The following is a 20,685-nucleotide window of genomic DNA, read 5'->3' on the forward strand; positions in this document are numbered from 1 at the left end:
GTTATACAGAAGGCTTTATGAGAAGGGGAATAAAATATTCTGACCCAATAAACAAAATTGACCTTCCCATTTGTGATTTACATTTCTCACATGCACTGGTTTTTCTAAATAAATTAAAAATAGAACCAAAGGAATCACAAATGTAGAGCTGGAAGGGATTTGGAGGCTGCCATATCTAACTTTGTCATTTTACATATGGAGAACAGAGTCCCAGAGAGGTGGATTTGCCCCAAGTCACACATGTATGAAATAGCAAGGGCAAGATTCAAACCAAGATCCTTTGACTCCCAATCCATTACACTTTCCTCTATATCATGAAACTTCCTATGATTGCTAAGATTGAGAGGCAACATGAAATAATGAAGCAAGTGCTTGGACTGACATTTGGAAAACCTGAGTTCATGTTCTATGAAATGGAGATAGTAGGACCTTCCTCATAATATTGTTGTGAGACACAGGTGAAATAAGGTCTGTTGAGTACTTTGCAAACAAAGCTCTATTCATACGACATCTATTATTCATTTTGCCCAGGCTTACACAGTTAATGAGCAGAGGAGCTGAGTTGTACATTCATGCTTTTTCACCATATCTATTTTTTTATTTTAAGTAAGCAAGCCCCATTGACACTTCAATGGTTAAGATGGTCTATTATCTAGGCCCAAGGCTTTCCTTGGATTGGAGGTAGAGGTAGAGGATGGGGAAAAAGGTCATTTGTTCACTCATTCACATGTACCTTATGTAACTAGTCTCATTATTTTATATTGACACACTTTAGATAGAAAATATATGCATCTATAAAAGATTATGTGTGAAGACACATAGAACACGTACACACATGTATTAGTGAGCTCTAGTCATCATTCATCATATGGAAGTTATTTGGTACATCAGGGCCCGGGGGAAAGGGTGTTCTCAGCTTCCATTTCTGAAAGGAGATGTCCTCAATAACTGAAAAGCTGATGGTCTCTGACCTTGGGGAAGGTCACTTTCCCTCTCAAATGTTTAGATTATGTTCTAAGTCCTGAATGTGTACGATGCCCTGAGCATAGTTAGCAGATGGAGTCATGGGGGTGGGGGCAAACTATTATCTCATTTGGTACTAATGGTGCCCAGTTCTAAAGATCCAGGGAGCCTCTGTCTTCCAAGCTACCAGAGGGAGAGTAGATAGATATGAAGAACAACCTTCTTTTAGACTGCCTGCTTGAAGGATTCTAAAACTCAGTGTCAAAGGTGAAAAGGGAGATTGTGGAGAATCTCAGAACTGAATGCATTCACTTTAAAATCAAATTCTGTTTTTCAATTGCCTTATGTTATTATTTCAGAGATCTTTTATCTCCATATCCTCTTTAACACAAGTTTTAACACTAAAGTTCTCTGTCAACTCTCCAGTTCAACAAATCCTTCCCTTTGATAATCTGTAACCATGCACAGTATTTAAATATACAGAACCCTTTTGTGATGTATTCATTGGTAATATATGGTAAATCATTTTGTGATTTATTTCTTTGTAATAAATTCATTCTGTAATTCATAAAACCATGCATGAATTTATTGGGCCTGTAAGTCTTGATTTCCATAATCAAGTTTTCTTAAAATGAGGCCCAGATGTATGCCTTTCTGTAGGGGGAAGAGAGAGAGAGAGAGAGAGAGAGAAAGAGAGAGAGAGAGAGAGAGAAAGAGAGAGAGAGAGAGAGAGAGAGGAGAGAGGGAGAGAGGGAGGGAGGGAGGGAGAGAGAGAGAGAGGGAGGGAGGGAGAGAGGGAAGGAGGGAGGGAGAGAGAGAGAGAAGGCAATTCAAAGGGAAGTTGCATTTCTGCTTCCCTATTTAGGAAAAGCAAGATAGCTGTGAATGTATCTGAGCTTTTACACAGGTGCTATGGAAACCTGAAGATGTCTGGTAAATGAGATGTGACATCTCCGTTCTGCAACCTGGGCCAGGATTTCAAAGGAAAGGTAAACACAATCCAGGCATCTCATGAGCTACAGTCAGACTCAGCCAGGATAGGTTGATCCAAGTGGATTAGGTAATGTCCAACCTTATGGAAAAATGACAAGGTTAAACAAAGGACACAGGGGTTCTTCAGGCACTCAGATGACTTGGGGTTGCCCAGATGTTTCCAAGGCAAAGTTTTAAAGTCAGCACCTCCTACTGCATACACAGATATAAATGGTAGATGTACACACTTGGATGAGCCTGAGAAAAGCAGGAAGGAATGGAAAGGGCACTATACTCAAGTCAGAAGACCTGAGTTCAAATCCTGTCTCTTACACTTACAATTATTTGAATTTGAGCAAGGCATTGGAGTAAATCTCCATACTGGGAGAGTCTTATGCTGCCAGAACCAAAGACCCTTTGAATATTCATGCACCTATCTCCCAGGGCTGTCAGAACTTTAGATAGAGATGAGAGAAATGAGAATATTTTTAAATCGTAAAGAACCATATGAGTATAAAGTGTTGTCCCTTTAAGGGACATATGGAGAGTTTGCTGCTAAGTTAAGCTGGCCGTATTCAGAGTTCTAAGATAGCTGTTGAATTTAAATGCGACAAGCTGTAGTAAACAGGAGAAAATGATTACCAGAATTGTTTTATGATTATAGATAAAGTAATTTATCTGATTATAGAGAGATGATAACTTTGTTACTAACCATAGGCTAAAGGGTCATTTACCAAAAAAATTCAGAATCTGAAGTCAGAAAGATAAAAGAAAAGAGATGAAATAACAGATTTCAGAGCTGCATCAGCTAAGCTGGAAGCTGGAATGGATATATACTACAGATACTGTTGAGGAATAAGTCTAACTGAGCAGAGGTTCCTCTGCTTGAAAGCAGAGAATTAGAGAAGTCACTCAGAAAATCAATTAGTTTGGTTGAGACATCAGGCCTAGGGAGGTACTAGTTAAGCACAGTATGGGTCAACTCATTGTACAAGTAGAGTTAACTATTCCACATAGAAACTATGTTCAGAAGGAAACTTTTACGGACAGTCCTGGAGAAAAAAAAAAAAAAAAGGAACACTGAAGGTCATTTTTCTGGAGATGTGTTACCCAGAGCATATAGGTTTTCTTCATTCATGTTCTCATTGACAGGTTTCCGTGCCAGTGCACTCAGTATCTGTAGTGGAGAATGGGCATTGGCAGGAAAGTGATTAGTAGAATGATTGAGATGTGTATGTAGATTATAACTTATTTCAGTATTCCTTTACTTACTTTATTATATTATAATAATTATAATATTATCATTGTTTCTTTTGCCTTATTGCTAAGTAAATGATTATGTTTAAGAGGCTGGTTTTGTGTAAATAGAAGCATATTAGTAGGGGCTCAAGAGTTTATTCTCTCACAACAGGGCTACCCCTAGGACTCCAAAAAAAACTGAATGTAATTTCTTATTGGTGGTCCTTCTCTGGGAATCTAGACCTGACAGCGGACAAGTTCATTGGAATGAGTGAATATGTATACATATGCTTATGTGATAAGGATAAAGCAGTATAGTGATGGTGGCCAACCTATGTATATAATCATACGTTGTTATTATATGATTGGTGCAACATGGTGTATGGCATTTCTTTTGGAATCCGTCAAGGGATTTGAGTTTGAATTCTAGTTCTGCCCCCTTACTACCCCTGTGACTGAGCTAATTAAATAACCTCTCTGGATCTTAGTTTTCCTCTCTGTATAAAAGGAGGGAATTAAACCAGATGACCTCTAAAATCCTTTCCACCTCTAAATCTGTGCGTCTGTGTATAGCAGATTTCAAACACACTTTGGAGTGTGCTAAAAATAGATACACATTCCTTTATCACTCATTTCTAGGCTTGGAAAACCTGAGGCAAAAAGAGATGAAATGACTTGTCCAGACCACGTTGTAGATCAGTGGCTGAATGAAGATAGAGCCCAGGTCTATAGGCACTGTCTCATCCTGACTCAAAAAAATGGCCAGGAAGAGACAATGAAACTATTTTTCTTCAGGACCTGTCTCTTCATAGGATCATATATAGAACCTCACGGTGAAGTGGAATGAGCCTTAGACCTGAGTCAGGGATCCTAGTGTAGAATCCTAAATGCGAAGGTTTGAGTTCAAATGTGACATCAGATACTTTCTCCCTGTGTAAGCCTGGACAAGTCGCTTAACTGCTGTCTCTGTCAGTTTCCTCAACCATAAAATGGGGATTATAATATAATATATAATCATCTCAGGGTTGTTGTGATGACCGAGTGAGATAATATTTGTAAAGTGCTCAGTACACCTACACCTCAGTACACCTACATAGTAGGTGCTTGATAAATTCTTGTCCCTTCCTCTTCTCTTTCAATTGTGAGGACTTTTACTTGTTTTCCTAGCACATAGTAAGCATTTAATAAATGTGTGGCTGTGGCTGCTGTTCATTCATTTCAGTCATGTCTGACTCTTCATGACCTCATTTGGGACTTTTTTGGGCAGATACTGGAGTGGTTTGCCATTTCCTTCTCCAGCTCATTTGACAGATGAGGAAACTGAGGCAAACAAGGTTAATGACTTGCCCTGAGTCACACAGCTAGTAAAGTATCTGAGGCCAGATTTGAACTCAGGTCTTCATGACTCCAGGCATAGCACTTTATCCACTGTGTCATCTAGCTCTGCCCCTAGGCGTTAATAAGTGACTGACCTTAAGGCAAACACATCGGTTTCTATAATTTTGATGCATTGTCCCTAATTTTGCCAAGTAAAACTTCCAAATGACAACTGTTAGGATATCTGAAGATAGCTATTATGTCTTTTCAAAGCCTTTTCTTTTTTCTTTCAGCTAAACATCCCCTAGATCCTCCAACTAATTCTGTGGCATGATTTTGATTGTCCTTCTTGTGGCTGCCCTCTTACAAGATATGCCACAACTTGACAATATCCTTCTTAAAATGGGACATCCAGAACCAAACCCAAAATTCCAACAGTAGAGTGACCAGGTGACTTTCGCAATTGCGATCTTGACCTTACTGTCTATAAGAAATATCAAATTCTAAGGCCCTAAGATTACCCTGGAGAAGTTTTATCTCATTCAATTTAATAATTCATTAACTCAAATTCATCAGCTTAATAATTTATTAATGAATCCTTGCTGTTATATGCCAGGCATTATGCTAGGCTCTGGGGTTAAAAAAGAAAAAAACTAGTCTCCGACCTCAAGAAGTTTATGTTCTATGATTTTAGAAAAACATGGAAAGACTTGCATGAAGGGAGCAGAGCCAAGAGAATATTGTATACAGTAACAGCAATATTATTTTAAGAATTACTTTGAGTGAATACATTATTTTGACAATTATAAATATCCAAATTACCTATAAATTATATATGAAGAAAGATGTTACCTGCATCCAGAGGAAGAACTGATAGAGTGTGTGTGTGTGTCTGTGTGTATATATATATAAAATTTTACATATATTTGTATAAATGTGCATGTATATGTGTATATATGTGTGTGTATATACATGCATACTGATAGTTAGACAGATAGATAGATACCTATTTGTGTCTAATGATAGCTATCTTCCAGATGGGGGGAGGAGGGAAGAAAAAAGGGAAAAAAAGAAATTTACATGATAATGTTATTGCATATTTAAAAGGAATAACAAGATATGTATAGTAGATGTGTAGTTTCATGTACAATCATCTTTTTTATTGTACTATGTTATGGAAATGCTTGTTGTTTTCCATAAATTAAAATAAAATGTTAGAATTGAGAAATAAGTTTATGTTCTACTTGGGTATACACCATCTATACAAGTAAATGAAGTAATTTTAGTTTCCGCTAATCTTAATCAATAATTAATTTAATTATTAATAATAATTATAATTAATAACTATTTTTCCACTAATGACTGGAGCATAAGGAGGTGGCATTTGACTTGGGCTATGAATGGATCTGGGAATTTCAACAAGTAGAGATAAAAGAGGAGAGTATCCCTGGTATAGAGGGACAGACCATGCAAAAGCATGGAGATAGGAAATAAAATATATGCAGAGAAATTTTAGTAGTACTATATGGCTAAAATATAGAGCATTTGGCAGGGGCAGGATATGAAATGAAATTTTTGGAAAGATCTCTTGGAGCCATCTTGTTAGGGGCTTAAAATATCAAGCAGAGAAGTTTTTATGTTATGCAGGTGGCAATAGAAGCCAATGAAGATTCTAGAGCAGGAGGGTGACATAGTCAGACCTATACTTAGGAAGAGCCAACTTCCAGAATCAGACTGTAATCACAGCTCTAGCTGTTTCAAGGAGAGAAGGGGATAAAGGCAATCGAGGCAAACTATGATGCACAAGAGACAGCAACATTTATGAAACACACCTCAGGACAGATATTGAAGAAGCTCGCTATTTTTTGTAAATCCACAGGAAACTAAAATGTTTTCAATTAATTGAAATAATGATGGCTGTAAGCTACCATTCTCCCAACTCCCTGGGGTCTTTACCCCCGGGGTGTCTGAGAGAAAACAGACTCTTAAGGTGGAAAATTTATTTTCAGCTAGAAAAATAATTCTCTTTTAGAGGAGGCCACTCTTTGTGAATGACTGAAGAAGGCTGAATGAATTAACCAGCACATCTTTCTTCATGATTGAACTGTTCCTATAGGATGAAGCAGTCACTGTTAAAAAAAAATCCAGAGGTGGCGGACAAAATTCTTACCTGCCTCAAGTCCTTTTGCCACCCTCAGACTGCCCTTGACTCTCCCAGACCAAAATGTGACGCTTGTTTCCTATTTTGTCCTTCTGAAGCTCCGTTCCCTCTTCATGCCTCTGCAGGACTGTCCCATGTCTCTCAGCCAGAGACCTGCTATGCCTCACACAGTAACCGCATAATCAAATGGGATTATTGAACCTTTTCGGAAAAGTCACCATCAGGGAACTGTACTGACAGATCATAGAACCACCAGGACAATTAGAAATAGACATACCCTTCTCCAGGTTTTGGTGTTTGGTTTGCTTTGTTTGTTTTATGTAACTCAGAATTTTTATTATTTAATACAATCGTTGCTGCTCAATCGTTTTCAGTCGTGTCCAACTCTTTGTAACCCCATTTGGGATTTTCTTGGTGAAGACGCTGGAATGGTTTGCTATTTATTTTTCCAGTTCATTTTACAGATGAGGAAATTGAGGCAAACAGAATCAAGTAACTTGCCCAGTGTTACAGTGTCTGAGGCTAGATTTGAACTCAAGAAAGATGAGTTTTACTGACTCCAGGTCTGGCACCACCTAACTGCCCATTTAATGCAGACAGAATGGGAAAGACAGAGAGGCTTATGGTATCTTCATCCTGACCTGCCTAATGCACTTCCTGGAGGAGAAGAATTATGAATGAAGCAGTAAAGGATAAATTGTCAGCAAGCAGGTCACTGAGAAGAGTTTGCCTGTAGAGTGTGTTAGTCACTATCTTGCTAACTTGTCCAATATTTGCCAATTATTTTTAGATTTCTGAACAGCACCTGAAAAAAAGCCAAAGAAGATATTCATTCATTCTTTGTATACATATATATGTATGTTTATATACATACATATGCACATGCACGCATACAGGTATTTGCATGGAAAGGACCCTGACCTTAGAGTGGAAAAAACTAAATTTAAGTCCAATTTCTACTACTTATTAACCAGGACACTTTAGTTAAGTCACTGAGTCTGTTTTCTGCTCTATAAAATAAGGACAAAAATTCCAGCCCTACCTACTTGACAGGGTTGTAATGAGGAGTTTTGGATTATAGAGCCAAACCTCAGTGACTACTTAGTCTAAATCTTTCATTTTATAAATGACATAACTGTGACCCAGGAAAGTTAAGTGACTTGCCTAAGGTCACATAAGTAAGAAGCATCAGAGGTAGAGAAGCTGAATCCAGATCCTCTGACTCCAAAGTCACATACTCTTTCCATTTTATTCATAAATGAGCCCCTATCTATGAAAACCTCTTTGTAAATTGTAAAGTGGTTTACAGATCAAGAGGTGGCTAACCAAGAAGGGCATTATAGATGGAGAAGACAGCTGGCCAGTGGTGTGATTTGAGAAGGCTGGGAGAGACTCACATCTCTAAAAAGAACTCATCTACCAGCTTGATGCTCAGCAATTAGTCACTCTTTGGCAGTGAAACATCAAGCTAAGGGGGAGAGACGCCTTTAAGCTTCTCTCCTGACAATCGAGTATCCTGGAGAAGAGATAACACAAAATTCCTAACATAGTATGAATTAGTTTAACTGACCTCACACTGCTTCTTGCTGAAAAAGGCCCAGGGTAATGTGAAAATATGGGCTACAAAAACATAGCACAGCAAAAAACAAAAACAAAAACAAAACAAAACAAAACAAAAACCCTTTAATCAGGGCACCACTGTGTTCAAATCCGAATCTTCTATTAACTACCAATATAACTTTGGTCAATACCCTTGATCTCTCCAGGCCTCAGCTTCCTCATCTGTAAAATGAGAGGATTAGAGTGGATGACCTCTAAGTCTATTATCTCATGAACTGTGAGGGAGAGGAGAAAGGGGAAATTGGAGGCATATTAGGGAGCCAGAAAGGGGAGGGGGGATCATTTCACAAACTTTCCAGGTTTGCCCTAGGGAACATGAATCAGTCCCGTACAGCTATTAAAATAACAAACAAAAACAACCCAAAAACTAATCCAACTCTCCTCCTCCCACAATTTTTCTTTTCTCTAGCAAGTCCTTTATACTTTCATTCTCTGACAATTCTCTAAATCATTAATGGCACTCAGAGCAAAAATTGGAATTATTGGGTGCATTTTCTGTTTATAACAGACATGGTGTTCCCTCTGAGATGAATTTGATTTGCTCACACATGCTGGAATAAATAGGGAACAAGCTTTTCTATGGTTAATTTACTATAAATAAACACCTTCAGCGATGGGGAGGACTCTTCACCATAAATGTCCCACATGAAAATTGACCCCTGGGTGACATGTAAGCTATTTTTGAGACACACTCACGAATTCCTCAACTCTGCTAATCTCTCGAAGCTGAAATGTCCTTGCTTGTTGAAGAACCAGAGCTCTGTGTGTGTGGGGGTGTGTGTCTGTCGCTCTGTCTCTGTCTGTCTCTGTGTCTCTGTCTCTCTTTGTGTCTCTGTCTCTCTGTCTCTTTCTGTCTCTCCATCTCTGTCTCTCTCTGTGTCTCTCTTTGTGTCTCTGTCTCTTTCTGGCTTTTCTGACAATGAAAGTAGGTGACTGAGAATAATTAGGTTCTGCTACAGAGAGCGGGAGGTAAATGTCAAGAGCTTATTATTTCTGGTTGTCTTGTCAGTACTTTGAAATATAGCATCCGATAGCACACACTATTCAGAATCTTCAAGGCACAGGAGGAGAAATGAATTGGTAAGCAAGTGGTGTGTTCATTGACTCCCTTTATTCCAGTTCACCCACCAGTTGGGCCTCGGGGCAGTGTGGTATAGTAGAATCGTCAAACTCAGATAGAAAGGGGGGAGACACAAACCTATACATAAAGATCCCTTTGCATCACATGTTGACTTAGAAAGCCACATATTAAAAATATTCACATTCTATTGTAAATTTATTTATTTTGCAAAATATTTCCCAATTCTCGTATCTTAAAATGGTTCAAGTCAACTGCAGAAGGAAAAAAGTATTTGTAGAGTATCTACCATAAGCCTAGTATGTTATAAATATTATCCCATTTGATCCTCACAAAAGCATTGCAACATAAATGCTATTATTGTCCTTATTTTACAGTCAAGGAAATTGAGGTTAAGTAACTTGCTCACAATCACACAGCTAGCAAATGTCTGAGGTCAGATTTGAACTCAGGTCTTCCTGACTTCAGTTTCAGCACTTTATCCACTGCACTACTGGCACAGGACAATAGATTGTGAGCTCCTTGAGAGTGGGGCCTGTATTTTGCCTCATTTTGTACCTAGCTCAGCACAGTACTTGGCACATTGTTGTTGGTACTCAGTCACACAGTCATGTCTGTAACTCTTCATGAACCTGTGGATCATAGCACACCACTTCCTCCCTCCACTATCCTGTCCATGGAGTTTTCTTGGTAAAGATACTGGAGTGATTTGCCATTTTCTTCTCCAGTGGGTCACTTTTTGTTAGAGTGTCCACTATGACCTGTCTCTCTTGAATAACCACATGTGACATAGCTCATAGTTTCATTGATCTACATAAGCCCTTCCACCACAGCATGGCAGTGATCCAGGAGGATCTAGCACATAGTAGGTGCATTAATAATTATTGATTGATTGAGTGCTGTGGACCTACAACATGGCCTACAACACGTCTGACACCTCTGGATAGAGGATAGAGTGCACCTCTTATAGTCAAATAGACTCCAGATAGTCTAGTCCAAGTAAACTGGTCAAGTAAATGAGTTTAGACCCAGCCTCTAAGACTGACAAACTGTGTGACCATTGGTAAATCACTTAACAGCTCTGAGACTCAGTTTTCCCTGTCTGGAAAGAGGAGACAAAAAATAATTTTGGGACCTACCTCACAGGTTTGTTGTAAGGCCCAAACAGGAAAATATAATCATCCAATAAGCATCTATTAAGTAATCAGTCTGTGCCAGGCACTGTGCTAGAGGCTGGAGGTGCCAAGACAGAAGCAAAACACTCCTGCTCCCAAGGAGTTTGCATTCCAATAGGGAGACAGCAGGTATATATATAAGCCTATACAAAACAGATAATGACAGAGGGGCAAAAAGCAGCTGGGGGATTGGGAAAGACAAGATCCAAAAGGTGATGCTTGAGCTTATCCCTGAAGAAAACTAGGGATTCCAAAGGACAAGTCTGATGAGAAGAAGGAGGGCATTCCAAGAATGGGAGATGATAGTACACGGATTGTCATATATGAGAAAGAACAATAAGGGCTATTTAGATCAGCCATAGAGGACAGAGGACATGGAGAGCATCTAGAGGGTGCCATAGTACGCAGAGTGCCAGGACTGCAGTCAGGAAGACTCATCTCCCTGAGTTCAAATCCAGCCTCAGAGATTTGTGTGGCTGAGCAAGTCACTCAGGTTTTTTCCAAATCTGTAAAATGATCTAGAGAGAGAATAGCAAAGTGCTTCAGAATCTTTGGCCAGAAAACCACAAATGGGGTCATGAAGAGTTGAACACCACTGGAAAGACTCAACAATGACAATAAACACATTATCAGGCAGGGAAGACAGGATGGATAGGGACACATCATAAAGAGTTTTAAATGTCAAACAGAGTACATATTTGTCACTAGAAGGGATAAGAGTTACTAGTTTATTAATTGTAAGAAAAAGGCTTTACAAATCTTAAAACACTGTCAATATCAGGTTGTTTTTGTTGGGTTTTCAATCTGACCACTAATTTCACCTAATATGGAAACTCCCTCCACTCATGCAGATCAACATCTCATCTTAAACTTATTATAAAAAAAATTGCCTGGAAACACTGAGAACTAGGGAACATGGCAAACTCATCCTTCAAGTCCAAACCAGATTAAAATGTAATTGAGAAATGCTTAATGAGATAAAAATACAAGACAATATAATGTTAATTTGTTATTTTTCCAAGTCAGTATGCAGCCCAGATGGATCTGTTTCTTTTGGAGTTTGACACTATTGGGCTAGATAACCTCTAAGGCCCCAAAGTGATCCTCATTGGAACTGAATTTAGAACCTGTTGTCCCTTGATTCTCCCGGGACCAAGCCTACTCATCTTTCATTATTTTAACTTCAATGTCACCTACTTTTGTTGAATTTATTTTTACCTCAGGGTCCTGCCAGCTTGTAAAGGATATCGGTACAGTATGCCAATGGTCCCAACACTGAAGTAACACCTTGCTATATCTAGCTAGAAAACTAATTTTCTTCTGGGAGGGAACCTCTCCTGGCCTCTGTCCAGAGTCCTGAAGCTAATCCCAGTTGCTGTCTTAACCAAGATCACAAAGAGTCAGAGATTGAACTCAGAACTTCCTGACATCAAGACCAGGCTGCTATCCACTATTCCATAGTAGCTCACAGTATGTGCTACAGCAACAGTGGTAGTATCACTAAGTTAATCAATCACATTACCTAAAATCAAACATATCAAGATAGACTCTCCTAATTGAGGGTGTGACTAAAACACTAGGTCTCATTCTGCGACGAAATTGACCTCTACCAGACCCTGAGTGAGACACACTTTTCAAAAATGACTCCCTGCCCTCATCCCAAACTGAGAATTACAGTTTTTAGCAGTGTGTGTCCTTCCCTCTCTGCCCCCACTACTAGTTCCCACTACCCCTGACTTGCCCCAAAATAAAAAAAATCAAATATGTATACCATTAGAAGAAGGATTGAAACAGATGTGATGCGATTTACTCTGAATGAATGAAAGCTGGTTTGCAATTCACAATCCCCTTGAATGGGATATTAAGCTCAAGGGTAACCATTATTTTCTGCCTGTCTGATATTTACAGAGTACTTGAATATATCTCAATCACAAACTGAGGGTGCTGTGGCTAAGCCTCCAAGGGAATACTATTTCCATTATTTTTTTCTTTTAGGAAAAGACCCCAGAAGATAAATGTGGGGGGAGCAAAAGTTTTGAGCAAATCAAGAAACCTAGAGAATAGATCTGAATGAATTGTAATCCTGTGTCCTCACTGAGCTTTGTTTGGAATATGAAGACTTGCCCAGTGACATTAGTTATGTTAAAGACATTCAGATCAGGTAGTATCCATCTGTGTCGGTACCTGGGGTTTCCCTAGACCTGACTGTATCATTGTCTCCTACATTCAATCACTGTTTAGAAACATGTTCTTGGGACATACAATCTGTGGGGTTCCTGGTACTGGGGAGAGAGGACAGTGATTATATCAGCTTGAGTCAGTGAGGGCTCTCATCCGAAGGCTATGGGATGAAGGCAGGAAATTACCATGTGTATATTCAACTGTCATTCTGAAGCCCTCAAATGGCTGCTTTGTATTTCTACATTTCAGTTAGTGAAAGGATTTTATCTGTGGTTTTGTTTAATTATTTATCCATTTTCCTTCAGCATTGACTAGTTATGTCAGCTGGTAGTACAGTTCCTGATTTACAAGTAGAGAAACTGAGAAGAGGAGAGTTTAAATGATTAAATCCTGAGGTTGGAGACAGGAGATTTGGGATAGAATCTCAGCTCTGCCACTGAATGTGTAGTGTGAATTTAGGGAAGTCAGTTAACTTCTCTGGACCTTGGTTCCCTCTTCTGTAAAATGAAGGAATTGACCAAGGTGACTTCAGACGCCTCTGCAGCTCTAAAAATATGATCCAATCATCCTATGACCTAGGTTGGAAAATCACCTCTGCCACATCCAACCTGTGTAACCTTCAACAAATCAGAGCCTCTCCAAGCTTCATGGTCTAGTAAACTAGTTCAGAGGTGTCAAACTCACTCTTCATGTGCACCCAAATCAGATTAAAATATAATTGGAAAATGTTTAACAAAATAAAATAATATAGTAAAGTAATAAAAAATTATATAACGTAATTCTTTTCAGTTGTTTTTCAGTCAAGTCTGACTCTTTGCGACCCCATTTGAGGTTTTCTTGGTTTGCCATTTCCTTCTCTAGTTCATTTTACAAATGAGAATACTGAGGCAAACAGGGTTAAGTGGCCTGCCCAAGTTCACACAGGTAGTAAGTGTCTGAGGTCAGATTTGAACTTCTTCCTGCCTCCAGATCTGGCACTCTATCCACCGTGCCCTCTAGCTGTCTATAAATATAATTATATAATAATAAATAATCATATAATAAAAACACAATACAATATAGATGATGCCAATTTGTGGTTTTCTAAGTCAATATGTAACCCACAGGACTCCGTCTCTATTAGAATTTAATACCACTGGACTAGATAACCTCTAAGGTCCTTTCCATCTTCTATGTGATCCTTGATAGAACTGAATTTAAAAGCCAAGTTCCTTGATTCTCAGGACAGCAAGTCAACTCATCCCTCATTATTTTACCTTGGATGTCATATACCTTTGTGCGAGTTTATCTTTGCCTAGAGGTCCTGCCAGCATGTAAAGGATATCGGTACAGTATGCATTGGTCCCAATACTGCAAGCGACACCTTGCTATATCTAGCCAGCAATGTGATCCTTCTCTATTGGGGGCCAAGACCTTGCCTGGCCTCTGTCCAGACTCATGAAGCTAGTTCCATTTTCTGTGATGGGTATCTCTGTGTATATACATATTCAGACCTGATACTGAGAATGTGAATTAATCTAGAGCCCTTAGAGGTTAGTGTCTTTTATATTTAGCCATTCACAAGTGAGAAGAACTAGAAGAAGTCTAGTAACTGGACCCTCTGGCTCTCTGTTCACCTTCTGCCAAATTGTAGCTTTGTGTCTACAGAATCCCCATGGGTAAGATTTCCAAAGCAATTGAACTTCAGAATACAGATACGTGACAGTGACTGTTCTTTGCCTAACTCAGCAGAAATCTGACCCTCAGGTGTTTTACAGAGACTATCACAATGTATGCAGTGTGACTCCTTTGTGTTTTAGCTCACTGTTTTTTCTAAGTAGCCTCAAACCTTAGGGTCCATTTTGGATAGGAAATATTCAACAGCGGAGGAGTGCACACAGACCATACCTGCTTCCATGGTGGGCAGATCCTTTATAGCTTTGATCACTCTTCACTGATTTGCCATTCCTGTTCTCCTTTTTTTTTTTTTAACAGAATATTATAAAACTTTACACTTGGAAGAGATCTCAGTGGCCATCTAGCCTCAGCCATGGGGCCAATCATTGCCTCTGAGGTCTAGTTATTTTGCTGTGTAAGGACATTCAGATCATCACTTCCCTCCTACCTCTCCTGCCACATTCAAATGGTTTAAGGTCCCTGCAAAATCACTTTAGAATCCTTTAAGATTAATTATTGCTTTCAAATCAAGTTTCACTATCTAAACTCCTCAATCTTCCATTCAAAATAGACTGAATATTATTTTGTAAGACTTATGGGCTTTTCAGACAGACCCAAGACAAAAGAAAAGGAACACCCCCAAAAATACCCAATCAAGCAAATTTTAAAATTTGCTGTTTTAAAAATTTGTTTCCTCTGGCTCTAAAAAATGTATAAAGATTCTGAGGGTGAGGGGGCTTACTGATTAGAAGTATTTGTTTGGCCAAATGAGACTCTGGGCAACCGCTAAGGCGCCCTTTGGCTTTGAAAACCCAGATGTTGGGGCTTTCCCCTCTGGTAACTATGGTCAGACAGTTGGATCTGTCTGTTGATCTATGATGTGTGTACTGCTTATGTCAGACATTTGGAAGCATGCCTGTTGATTCTGATTTCTCTGTATTTTCTCTGAAGTTCAGGGTGCTGTCTTTTTCCCCTCTACTAAGTGAATGATATATATGCTTAATTAAAGTGATTGTTGACCCCTCAAAAAAAATTTGTTGTTTTTTAAATTTGCTTATAGAAAACATCTAGGCATTTGAGTCATTTCAAATAATTCTTTCTAGTGTTTGCTAGGTAGTTTATGCTTGGTCAATTAGATTCAAAACACTTACTGAAAAATTAGGGGTAATTCTCTTACCTTTCCCAATGTTCCCTTAATTCTAGTGCCTCCCTTCTATTGATTACCTCCAATTTATCCTGTATATTTCTTGTTTAAATACAGTTTGCATCCCCCATTACACTGTGAGCTCCTAAAGCTTTTCTTTATACCATACTCAGTGCTTATCACAGTGACTAATACGTAGTAGTCACTTTTAAAAATGCTTGTTAACTTGACTTTGGCCTCAATCCATCTGGATTGAAAGAGCCGATAAACTTCATCTGAAAGAGTAGACTTTTTAGTGACCAACATAGGATCATAGACTTAGAGCTGAAAAGGACATAAAGGGACGTGGTCTAACTCCCTCATTTTATAGATGAGAAATTGAGACATAGAGAAGTGAAATGACTTACCCAAGGTCATAAAGGTAAATAACCAAACCAACTCCACACCTAGTATGAGTTCCCTGATATCATGCTTCTACCTCCTCCACAAGCTGGTTTGTTTAAGGACCAACACTAAAGTATTTGTGCTGAACATTAGGGCACCCCATAGAGAAGACTCCAGCCCTGAGGGGACATCCCAAGAACTTTCAGCCTCCTAGTTCTCTAGCCCTGGGATAACCCTGCTCCAAGGACATTTGGAACCAGGGCATATCCCCTAGGCTGGCCCAAAGTCAGACCCATAGCTCTAGAACCAAATGAGCTAAGAAAGAACATGAGCCGAGAAATGTCCATTGCCCTTTTTGACTCTAGACTATACTGTCTAGTCTAGCTACAGGAATATTCAGCTAAGTGGGAGGCAGCCTGTCTTCTCTCCAGCAGGTTTCATCAGCCAGGAAGATAAGGAGCAGGGAATTTAATTTGGAACCTTCTCCTTGTCACCAGACCGCACAAACACATTTTGATTTCTTGGACCCAGGAGTCATTTTGGCATTTAAAGAAAAGCCAAGTTTCTCCCTCCACCCAGGGAAGGCTCTCCCTGACCAGCAGCGCAGCTGATTCTATATAAGGGCTGGACAAAGGGATGAGGGGCAAGAAGGAGAGGGAATGTGCTGAATGAGTTAAGTACAACACTTGTCCCCCACAGCAGGCCTGGCAGGGCTGAAGCTAGTGATCTAGGCAGAATCAGAGCCAAAGAAGGATTAATCCATCACAATGAGACGTTCTATTTCGGGCAGGCAGGGAGAGCAAATGCCTGGTGCCTGTAAAACACACACACACACACACACACACACACACACACACAAATGTGTGTACCACAACTACCACTTTATTGCCTGATGGAAAGAAAGGAGCTCTGATGAACCCAAACGTGCACATTCTTATTGATTGACTCCTTGCTCCAGACACTATGCTACAGTGGAGAAGGGCACTGAATTTAAAGCCAGAAGTCCCAGCTGTTCCAGCCCATGAAGGGCAGAGACCATTTTCTTTTTTCTTTTCATTTCTTTTCTCTTCTTTCTTTTTGTTTTTTTCCTTTCTTCTATTTTACTGTTTTTTTTGGAGGGTGGGAGTGCTTTGTATTCCCAGGTCTACCTAGGACAGAGCACATAGTAGGCAACTAATATATACTCATTGTATTTGTGATTGCCACTCACTAGTTATATGTCCTTAAGTAAGTCACAGCCTCTCTGCACTTCTACTGACGTACCTGGAAAACTGGGATCCGAATCCTGTACCACTCTCTTCCAGAGTTGTTTGTGAGAATCAGATGAGATAATGTATAGAAAACATCGTGCAACCTAAGGCTTGGGATAGTCAGTCAGTCAGTAAGCATTTATCAAGGGCCTACTGTGTGCCACACCCTGTGCTGAACACTAGAAATACAAACAAAGGCAAAAGTGGACCTGGGATTTCAGTGGCATTGCTAACTTCTAGATAAGGAAATTTCCTGTGTCCATGCACCCTCTCTAAATCTCACAGAGGTTCTTAACCTTTATTTTCTGTCCAGGAATCCTTTGGCAGTCTAGTGACTGGATGTGGATTGTAGACCGTAGACTGGACTGGACATGTAGGCCAGTATCACTAAACCCCAGAGTATGGAGGGGAGTAAGTAAAAGACAACTGGAATATTATGGGGGAGAAGGCAAGTTATAAAAGGCTTTGATTAACAAACTCCTTCATTTTATAGATGAGAGAATTGAGGCCTGGAAAGGTCACAGGTAGGAAATTATACATTAAAGTGAGTTATGAGTCATCTAAAAATGTAAATAATGGGATGTGGTAGCCAGGAAGATGGCAACTAGGTGGCCCAGTGGATAGAGCGTCAAGTCTGAAGTCAGCAAGGCTCCTCTTCTTGAGTTTAGATCTGATTTCAGACATTTACTAGCTTTGTGATCCTGGGTGAGTCACTTAACCGTGTTTGCCTCAGTTTCCTCATCTATAAAATGAGCTGGAGAAGAAAATGACAAAGCATTCTAGTATCTTTGCCAAGAAAACCCCAAATGGGGTCAAGAAGAGTGAGACATGACTGAAAAATGACTACATAGAGAAGAAGATAGAATTAGAAACTTTCAACTCAAGTCCTGGCTTCTGAAAATGGGGCAAGAGACTCAGCATGGTTACAAGCTGGAATGTATGTTCTTAGAACCTGGTAACACACACACACACACACACACACACACACACTCACACACACACATTTCTCCCAAGCAGCTTTAACTTCTGTCACTCTCTGGGGATAAAGGGAGTCTGACCTGAACACACACTGCAGGATGGGATTTGGGGGATGTATGTCTAAAGTAGCATCTCAACTTCTAAATTAAGAAAGGTGAACCAATTCGCTACAGCCATATTTCAGGCTTTATGGGGCTCAAGCCAGAGTGGAGAGCTAGATAAGGTCCATCCTTATGGAGTTAACAACCTTCCAAAAACCTGACTTTGATATAAAGCTATCTCTCTGTCCACTGTGGAGATTACCTTCTTCCCAGGCAGGATAACCTTTTGACCACAGAATCCGTTGTTTACGTTGTGGTTGACACAGCTGCTCAGGTATTGCTTTCCCCAAATATTTATAGTGATAACAGGGAAAGGGTGATGGGCAAAAGCTAAAAGATAATAGCTAAGTTTTCACTTATTGGATTTCACAAGAAATGCATTTTTTTTAAAGGCTTCCTTAGTTTTGATGGCCAAGCATGCTGTTTTGGCAGCTGGGTGATACAACGGATAGGCCTGGAGTCTGGAAGACCTATGCTTGAATCTGGCCTCAGACTCTTCCTGGCTATATGATCCTGGGCAAGTCACTTAAACACCTTTTTGACTCAGTTTCCTCATTTGTAAAAAGAGGGTAATAGTAGCACTTACGTCCTAGGGTTGTTGTGAGGATAAAATGAGATGATACTCAACGTGCTTGGCACAGTGACTGGAGTGCCATAGGATCCATCCAAATGCTTATTCCCTTCCCCTTCCTTTGTTTTCAGGACTTCTGTCTTTTAAGATATTATGATTGGACCTCATGGTACAACCAAAAAAGACCAGGATCTAGTTCAGTCAAATGACTTGGTTTTGAATTTGGCCTCTGATATTTGCTACCTGTGTGACCTTGGCAAGTTTCACTTAGCCCTCCCATGGACCTTAGTTTCTTCATCTGTAAAACGAAAGGATTGGATGGAAGAACTTGGTCCTGAAGTCCCAGCTTTGAATCTGTGATCCTCTGATCCTACAATCTTGATATGTCTCAGGTACTGAGGTCCCTTCCGGCACCCCACTCCACAAAAAAACATTCAAAATTAAGCCAGGATAGCTAGCTTTCCAAACAAACTTAACAAAATCTCTTTAGAGAGGGGGGGATAAAAGATATCCTGTGAGAAACAGGATTATGCGCAGACTAGTATATGAAGGTTAGAAATAGGCAGGGGAGGATTGGGAAAACTGAAAGGGAAAAAGATTTTGTTTCCTTGCATCCGAAGTAGATTTCAGAATTCTTCCCCTTCCTCCTCCTGCCCCCTGCAAAATAAAACAAAACAAAAAACTGGGAAGAGGATTTACCACCTAGATTTTCTTTCTTTATCTCTTCTGCCCTTTCCAAATCCCACCCTCATGTCCCATTCCCATTTTCTTCTTTTCATCTACTCTCTCCCTTTGAGGGAAAATATTTGAAACTTCTGTGAGACCAAAGACCTCGACTTAAACAGTGGCAGAACCAGGCCTATGACCCTGAAATAAAGACCAATTAACATTGGCTTTTGCAATATTTCTTCACATTTGATAAAAGCATTTTTTTTATAGTAGAAGGATAGTTATAGAACAAAATAGTAGCAACACATATCCCAAAGGTGGCTAGATGGTGCAATGGATAAAGCACTGGATCTGGCTGGAGTAAGGAAGACCTGAGTTCAGATTTGACCTCAGAAACTTACCAGCTGTGTGACCCAGCCTGGACAAGTCACTTAACCTCTGCCTCAGTTTCCTCAACTATAAAGTGTGGATAATAGCACCTATGTCACAGAGTTAATGTGAGGATAAAAATGATATTTGTAAAAAAAAAAAAAAAAAACAACACAGCACAGAGCCTGCCACATAGTTAGTCCTGTATAAATGTTTATTCCCTTTCCTCTCCCTCCCCCCAAAGATCGTAGGATCAGTTTAAAACTACAATGGATCCTAGAGGTTATCTAGTATAGTAGTGTCATATTCAAATAGAAATGAGGGCCACTAAACCATTCATAAGGATCCCTGTGGGTCACATATTAACTTAGAAAACCACACATCACCATTTCTGTGGTCTTTTGTATTTTCATTTAGATTGTTAAATATTTCCCAATTACATTCTAATCTTGTTCTAATGGGTGTGTTACAGGCCAGGGGCTGCATATTTGGCACCTTTGATCTAGTATAGCCCTTCATATACTGGCTATGGTAGATAAAATAAGTCATTTAACTTAGTGCCTTACCAAGACTAAAGCCTGCAAAGACAGCACAAATTTGCCTCACTGGCAGAGGGAGCGCCCTCATCTGGGACTTCCCTATGTCAATTACATTGTAGTCCAGTCTATATCCTTTCATTGAGTCATCAAATTTTAGATCTGAAAGGGACCTTAGATGTGATATGATCCAAACATCTCATTTTACAGCTGAGCTAGCCTATTCCTTTGTGTACCAGAGTACATCCTCCATGCCACCAACTGATGGAGAAGATGTTCACTAGTTCATGCCCCATCAGGAACAGGCTAACTCAGCAGTGT

This window comes from Notamacropus eugenii, chromosome 7 (genome assembly GCF_028372415.1).
Source record: "Notamacropus eugenii isolate mMacEug1 chromosome 7, mMacEug1.pri_v2, whole genome shotgun sequence".
NCBI classification, from domain to species: domain Eukaryota; kingdom Metazoa; phylum Chordata; class Mammalia; order Diprotodontia; family Macropodidae; genus Notamacropus; species Notamacropus eugenii.